Below are 6,916 nucleotides of genomic sequence, written 5' to 3'. Positions count from 1 at the left end.
TTGCCGTGACCAGAGGGCCTTCTTGTCTCTCTTCTCCTACCTTGACTACCCATAAGAGTAGCTAGAGTGATTTTTTTCTTCCATCCTTCTTATATTCACCCCTTTATTTCAGGGGTGGGGGGATGCCTGGGTGGCTCAGTGGGTTAAAGCCTCTGCCTTCAGCTCAGGTCATGATCCCAGGGTCCTGGGATCAAGCCCCATGTCGGGCTCTCTGCTCTGCGGGAAGCCCGCTGCCCTTCCTCTCCCTCTGCCTACCTCTCTGCCTACTTGTGATCTGTCAAATAAATAAGTAAAATCTTAAAAAAACAAACAACAACAACAACAAAAACCTTTCAGTGGTTTCCCTTTCCCTGAGAATGAAGATCAGAATCTTTACCAGGTAGAGGTAGGAAGCAGCAAGGCCAGATTCCACCTTCATCTCACGTTACGTCCTACACAATGGCCCTTAGCCACCCTCCGCAGGGCCGAGATCTCCTCTGCCTAAAGACCTTAAGAAGACCCAGTCCCCATCCTTGTCCTGGTGAATGCCATAAGTCACTTCTTCATAGGTAGCTCCTGTGATTTCAAAGTCTGAGACAGATCTCTCTTGAGACTGCATTTGTCTTGTTCCCTTGCTTCAAAGAACAGCTCAAAATTAGTTACGATTACATCTTTTTTAAGATGTATGTATTTGAGAGAGAGAGACAGCATGGGGAAGGGGCAGAGGGAGAGGTAGATAGAATCTTTTTTTTTTTTAAGTTTTTATTTATTTATTTGAGAGAGGCAGCATGAGCACGGGTAGCGGCAGAGGCAGAAGGAGAAGCAGGCTCCCCACTGAGTAGGGAGCCCTATGCGGGGCTCCATCTTAGGAACCTGAGACCATGACCTGACCTGAAGGCAGATGTTTAAATGACTGAGCCACCCAGGCACCCCGGGGAGAGGGAGTCTTACGTAGACTCTGTGCTGAGCACAGAGCCCACTGTGGGGCTCAATCTCACCACCCTGAGAACCTGACCTGAGCCAAAACTAAGAGTCAGATGCTCAGCTGACTACGCGCACCACCGAGGTGCCCCTTAAATTCCTTGTGTATAACACTCAGACACACCCCCACACAGTGTCTCCAACTGCGCACTAAACCCGGTGAGGACGAGACTGCCTATTTACACACATCATGTACTCCCAGCACTGGCCCAACAAGGCCTCACTGGCACAGAATAGACACGTAATTTCTTTTTTTGTTGTTGTTTTTTTTTATATTTTATTTATTTATTTGACAGAGAGAGAGATCACAAGAAGGCAGAGAGGCAAGCAGAGAGAGAGGAGGAAGCAGGAGGAGAGAGGAGGAAGCAGGCTCTCTGCTCAGCAGAGAGCCTGATGCGGGGCTCGATCCCAGGACCCTGAAATCATGACCTGAGCCGAAGGCAGAGGCCCAACCCACTGAGCCACCCAGGCGCCCCGACACGTAATTTCTTGAATGGATAGAGATCACATAGTCAGGAAAGAGTTGGGCATGCCATCCAGACAGAACAGGAGGAGGTTTAAAAAAAAAAAAAAAAAATTCTGCTGTTTCTCTGACTGTGGGGATGAGCAAGAAAAAATGGTCCAAAACCTTAGCCAGGGACAACCCTGTAATCTGTTTTCATTAGTTACTCTTTCCTGGGAGAAATGAGCATTTGTGTTAAAACAAATGATAAACTTTATTTAATGAACTTAAGATCCCTTCTGGGAACTAGAAAGATAGCAGTTTTAGGAGGAACCTGGTGACCTTTAACTGGTCTAATAATCTGTAACCAGTCACTTTTTAAAAATCCAGTCAAGCAATGATTATCCAACCATCCCTTTTTCCTACAAATTCTCTCTGTTGAAAGGGAATTTTTGAATTAGACTGCATAGAGCCTCTTTCCTTGATACAATAAAAATGTTTATAGGGGCACCTGTGTGGTTCAGTAGTTAAGCGTCTGCCTTCAGCTCAGGTCATGATCCCAGGGTCCTGGGACCGAGCCCCGCATCGGGTTCCCTGCTCAGTGGGAAGCCTGCTTCTCCCTCTCTCACTCCCCCGCTTGTGTTCCCTCTCTCGCTGTCTCTCTCTCTCTGATAAATAAATAAAATCGTTTTTAAAAAATGCTTATACTCAATTATTGGTCACATACATTTTAAATAGGAGCTAGCTGTTCTCACAGATTCCTGTTTCTCTCCCTTCATATAAATGTAATCTTTCTGAAAAAACACTCTGATCAGGGTGCCTGGGTGGCTCAGCCAGTTAAGCATCTGCCTTTGTCTCAGGTCATGATCTTAGGGTCTTGGGACCTTGCTCAGCGGAGCCCACTTCCCCCTCTCCCCCTACCCCTCCCCACTGCTCACGCTCTCTTGCGCGTGTTCTCTCTCAATCTCTCTCGCAAATAAATAGAATCTTAAAAAAAAAAAAAAAGAAAGGAAGGAAGGAAGGAAGAAAAGAAAACACTCTGATCTCTATTTCTTAAAAATCTTTGACAGTCTTGGGTAGGTACATGACTGAACCACGTAGAATCAGGTTCAGATCTTTACATAACATACCCCATGTCAACAGAGCCAACACATCATCATTTCCCAGGAGCCTCCCTAGGAATCTCAGAATTTCCCTTGGACTTTCCGTTACCCGGGCCTGGGGGAACTGTATGGCTCAGCAAGTTTCCCCAGTACACCCTGTCATGAATCATCTAAGTTTTCCTGGTACACAGTCTCCGATCTGTTTATACCTCCTATGAGCTTTAGGGCCCAAGAAATGTACTTTTGTTGAGTGACTGCTTACATATGGGCCTAGCCCCTTTGAAGTTAAAAACTGAATTATAGATTAATAAATTGTAAATAATTTTGTCCACTTAAGATACCAATTATTTCTGTTGAGTAGAAAATATAACCTCAAAGGATACAATTCCATTGCCTTGGAGAACATTGCTAATTTGATGTCTAATCTTAGCTAAGCAACTGTTTCCTCACTGACTATACATTTCTGTTTCTCTTTTATTTTTTTATTAAATATTTTATTTATTTATTTATTTGAGAGAGAGCATGAGTGAGAAGAGGGTCAGAGGGAGAAGCAGACTCCCCATGGAGCTGGGAGCCCGATGCGGGACTCGATCCCAGGACTCCAGGATCATGACCTGAGCTGGAGGCATTCGCTTAACCAACTGAGCCACCCAGGCACCCCTCTGTTTCTCTTTTAAAACAGCTTTCCCATCCTCCTGGTTCCTTCATTAAGGAACTGGCACATAGTTACTATGTTCATATGAGTCAATTTTTTAACTTGTTGCACATAATCCTTTGTTTATTCTTGTAGTAAGGAAGGTATTCACCAGGTACTATGAAGTGAAGAGGCAGGTCATAGAGCAACATATATAATAAAATCCCATTTTTTGGAAAAACACATAGAGGAAATATCTATGAAAGTATATATATCATAGGGCACCTGGGTGGCTCAGTGGGTTAAAGCCTCTGTCTTCAGCTCAGGTCATGATCCCAGGGTCCTGGAATCGAGCCCCACATCGGGCTCTCTGCCCAGCAGGGAGCCTGCTTCCTCCTCTCTCTCTGCCTGCTTCTCTGCCTACTTGTGATCTTTGTCTGTCAAATAAGTAAATAAAGTAAAATAGAAAAAAAAAAAAAAAGAAAGAAAGTATATGTATCAGGAGTTCCGGATGGCTCAGTTGAGCTTAGGACATGATCTCTGGAGTCAAGTCCCACACTGGGCTCCCTGCTTCTTCTTCTGCCTGTGCTCTCTCCCTCTCTCTGCAAATAACTAAATAAAATCTAAAAAAAAAAAAAAAAAGAAAAAAAAAGAAAAAAGAAAGGGGGAGCCTGGGTGGCTCAGTGGGTTAAAGCCTCTGCCTTTGGCTCTGGTCATGATCCCAGGGTCTTGGGATCAAGCCCTACATCAGGCTCTCTGCTGAGCAGAGAGCCTGCCCACCCCCCTGCACCCCGACCTGCCTCTCTGCCTACTTGGGATCTCTCTCTGTCAAATCAATAAATAAAATCTTTAAAAAAATGCTTTTAGGGGCGCCTGGGTGGCTCAGTGGGTTAAGCCGCTGCCTTCGGCTCAGGTCATGATCTCAGGGTCCTGGGATCGAGTCCCGCATCGGGCTCTCTGCTCAGCAGGGAGCCTGCTTCCTTCTCTCTCTCTCTCTGCCTCCCTCTCAGTGTACTTGTAATTTCTCTCTGTCAAATAAATAAATAAAATCTTTAAAAAAAAATGCTTTTAAAAAAGAAAGAAAGAAAGCAATTACACATCTAAGTAGCACCTGTGTTGGCCTCTGGGTAGAATTAAAGGAGAATTTTTTTTTAATCAGATTTTTGGCCTGTTTTATTTTGGGGTGTTTTCTAGAATGAGCAGATAGTATTGGCCTAATTTTTTAAGTCATGAAAAAAAAATTTTAAGGGACGCCTGGGTGGCTCAGTTGGTTGGACGACTGCCTTCGGCTCAGGTCATGATCCCGGAGTCCTGGGATCGAGTCCCGCATCAGGCTCCCAGCTCCATGGGGAGTCTGCTTCTCCCTCTGACCTTCTCCTCGCTCATGCTCTCTCTCACTGTCTCTCTCTCAAATAAATAAATAAAATCTTTAAAAAAAAAAAAGAAAAAAAATTTTAAGGAAATACAGTATAATTCTTCCCTCCTCAATGTGGCCCCCATTTCTCATTACCTCTGCACTCACCTATCACGGGTCAATGGACGCCCATGGTGCCCAGAAGTTGCTGCTGTAAGATGTGGGATTCCTGCCATGGCTGTAAGTCTGGATGAGCAGTTGACGTTTCGTTGCTAATGTCAGCATCATTCATCTAGATACTGTTGGATGGTGTTTGCTGGTTATTTGTAGCACAAGAGTTTCATATAGTAAAACCATCTTACATTTGTAGAACTCATAAAACTTTTAAAAATTAAGTTGTAAAATTAAATATAGGGGCACATGGGTGGCTCAGTGGGTTAAGCCTCTGCTTTCAGCTCAGATCATGATCTCAGGATCCTAAGATCAAGCCCAGCATTGGGCTCTCTGCTCAGAAGGGAGCCTGCTTCCCCCTCTCTCTCTCTGCCTGTCTCTCTGCCTGCTTGTGATCTCTCTCTCTGTCAAATAAATAAACAAAACCTTTTAAAAAATTAAAAATTAAAATTTAAAAAAAATTTGTTTTTAAATAGGCCCATTTAATATTGCAGAGTATTTCCTTTGCTCCCAGGCGGGCAGCCTTTCCTTCCTATTGGTAGTTTTTATTTTTTTTTTTAAGATTTTAATTATTTATTTGACAGACAGAGATCACAAATAGGCAGAGCAGCAGGCAGAGGGAGAGGGAGGCAGGCTCCCCACAGAGCAGAGAGCCCAATGCGGGACTCCATCCCAGGACCCTGGGATCATGACCTGAGCTGAAGGCAGAGGCTTTAACCCACTGAGCCACCCAGGTGCCCCTTTTAAAGATTTTATTTATTTATTTGACAGACAGAGATCACAAGTAGGCAGAGCAGCAGGCAGAAAGAGAGGGAAGCAGGCTCCCTGCTGAGCAGAGAGCCCGATATTGGTAGTTTCTTAATCTACTCGCTCAGGTCTCAGCGAACCCCCTCGGTCAAAGTAGTTGTGGGCTCTTCAGTGAAGAGCTGGTACATTCCCATCTGGTTTTACTTGGGCATGTCAAGGCTAGCTATGGGTCATCCAATGATTACTACAGTATTTCAGAACTCCTTTGATTTTTTTACTTTTTTTTAGGAACCACTTGACCAGTGGTGAGAACCAAGAAACACTATGCCAAGGAACAAGCAACCCCACTAATAGTCTTTAAGCCAGTTTGTACACAAGAACAACCTCTTGATGATGAGGCTAGAAAAGATGTCCCTTCTTCAGGTCTTCCATTGCACAAGGACATACACCTAGCCACAGGGATCTGTGCAAGTAACAACATTTTATCTGTAGACTTAGCCAAACCAAGGCTTCTAGAGTGCTATTCCTTGTCTACCTTACACAGCTGTTTCACTACTCTTGTTCCTTTCCTGGTTGGCTTCTTTCTCTTTTTCTTTTCCTTTGTTGTTTTTTATTTTTTTCTCTGTGTCTCCTTTCCTTCTTATCCACTGTCAGCCCCTTTCTCTTGGCCACTGTTGCCTTCTTTCTCTTCTTTATCATGAACACTGGTGTAAATGGCTTTGCGATAGCTTCCCAGTTCTGGGCAACTTCAATGGCAAAAAATTGTACCCAGGGGGGCAAAGATGGTGTTTTCCTCAGGGTAGCCCCGAGACCAATCCTGTTGTAGCGAAATACTGTAACTCAAGTCCTCCACGATCCTGTCAAACCTCAAGCAGAATGACCCCCACTTCTCTTTAGCTGATTCTGATTGGAGCTCTTCTGAGCCCAACACATCAAGCCTGGATTTCTCAAATTTCCCTGAAACTCAGAAGAGATTTGGTCATCTGCTTTGGTGAGTTTCAGGAAGTGTGGGTCAACTGATGAAATCAGCTTGTAGCTGTCTTCAGGAGCCTGCTTTGCTTTCATGGCCCAAGCCATCTCTGTATCAGGATTGTTACCATCAGATGCAGCTGGGAGACAACGGGCATGCGCCACAGACACCGGTTCCCCGGAAACTGACTCAGCAGCCCCACTAGTCATCTCCGTGGTGCAACCCTCAAAGCGAGTGCTCATTTCCCGGCAATGACTATTTGTGTGCTCTTTCTGCAGCTGGTTGGAAAGTGAGGGCTCCTTTATTTATTTTAACCTAATCTCACTTTGGTTTAAAAAAAAAATAACTATGAGCATTAAAAAAAATAACTATGATCAATCACACATGTTTTCCTTCTTCTTCCTCCTCTTCTCCTCCTCCTCCTCTTCCTCCTCCTCCTTCTTTGGCAATCACACATTTTCACTTTTGCATTACCTTCCATGCCAGATCAAAATTGGGATTTGTCCGATTTTCAGGTAAAAATGGAGGTAAGGAA

At 44.4% G+C, this 6,916-nt stretch overlaps 1 pseudogene; it reads right to left on the bottom strand.

The window, feature by feature from the left end:
- Nucleotides 1–5,801: 5,801 nt before the first annotated feature.
- On the bottom strand, nt 5,802–6,658 carry LOC116580166 (annotated as a pseudogene).
- Between the last annotated feature and the right edge of the window lie 258 nt (nt 6,659–6,916).

This window comes from Mustela erminea, chromosome 19 (assembly GCF_009829155.1).
Source record: "Mustela erminea isolate mMusErm1 chromosome 19, mMusErm1.Pri, whole genome shotgun sequence".
NCBI classification, from domain to species: Eukaryota; Metazoa; Chordata; class Mammalia; order Carnivora; family Mustelidae; genus Mustela; species Mustela erminea.
This window is presented reverse-complemented; position numbering and strand designations above follow the sequence as displayed.